The sequence below is a fragment of the Acyrthosiphon pisum genome, unplaced genomic scaffold (genome assembly GCF_005508785.2).
Source record: "Acyrthosiphon pisum isolate AL4f unplaced genomic scaffold, pea_aphid_22Mar2018_4r6ur Scaffold_614;HRSCAF=1066, whole genome shotgun sequence".
NCBI lineage: Eukaryota > Metazoa > Arthropoda > Insecta > Hemiptera > Aphididae > Acyrthosiphon > Acyrthosiphon pisum.
The window spans coordinates 4,244-5,721 of NW_021775876.1; positions in this window are offsets into that span (position 1 = coordinate 4,244).

A 1,478-nucleotide genomic window follows, 5' to 3' on the forward strand; every position below is an offset into this window, starting at 1 on the left:
ACCCCAAGCACCCCCCCTATGTGCGCCTATGCTTAGGCTTAACTATCATACTTACTGAATTGATTTGAATAGTTTATTATTTTTTACGCTGGAGCACAAGAATCCCAATTACTGCGGTGTGCAGTACTGACTAGGTATAACGCATTTAAAAATAAACACCTCTCAAAACACCCCAACTTTGAGGAGTTATATCTCGTCAACGGATAAACGAAAAATGTAAATTTAAACGTGATAATTCATGAGAAAAAAAGCCTTACTAAATTATGAAATTTTTAGTATGGGTTGCCATTTGAAAATCAAAAGTTGATGGTGGTTTACCTAATAAATATAAGGGTGAAAAATATAAAAAAATTATATAATTCTAGAACAGCATAGATCTAAAATTTTGAAAAAAAAAAATTTGAAAAAAGTGAATACTTTTTGAGATAATGAGTACTAGGTCATAATATCTTCAAAATAATATCTTTGGTCAAAATATCATGATCAAAATATATTTTGTGAAAATATCTTATAATAAAAATGTCTTTGACCAAAATATTTTATAGATTTTTAAATTATTTTTTTTAAAAATTTGTTCATATACATTTTAAATTTAGAGCTTTTTTAGAGGGTTATTATTATTTTTAAAAAACCTAATCCATTTATCATAGTTTATTCAAAATTTAATCAATATAATTATTATTGTTAAACAATTAAATTAAAATTAGTGATTAATACTGAATATTGTAACTTGTAAGATAAACCTCTTAAATATTTAAATGGTGTTATTTTAGATCAATTTTCCACAATTTTTCTTATTTTGTTACCATATCTAGATAATTTTATGTACATAAAATGATTTCTTTAATAATCTTATCTAGATAAAAATAATTGAATCATCAAATTATCTCATCTAGATAAATGTAACGGTTATCTATGGTAATTTATCTAGATTGAAGAGTCTCGCTAGAAAGAAGAAATGTTTACTGAAACATTGTCAGTTTTATTTTCAGGGTCAAAAAGACCACGTTCGTGATCGTAAAAAATCAATTATGGGTTATTTTCAAACTGTGTTCCTAATAATTGCTGCTCGATAAACGAAATTGATAGTTATTATATTTTTATTGCGACTTAAGTCAAATGTTAGTTGACTACGATTTACGCCATACTGTGTGTGACAAAAAGACCGTGTGCGTGTATTCTCGTGAATATTTTAAATGCGTGCGACCTAGGGTTAAACAAATTATTTGCAATTTTTTATTATAAGTTTAAACCAAGAAGTATGTACCTATTTACTATTATTTTTGTTACGATTTTGTTGTGTCGCTTTTAAGAGATAAAATAAAATATAACCGTGTGTTTAATATTTGGGTGTGTTTTTCCACTTAGGTATTATAAAATACGATTTAAAAACTATCTGCAGTTGACCTGACTGATATAATATAATATTATAGACATGTATGATTAAATTATATTAATTATTAATATCTTTTTTAAAA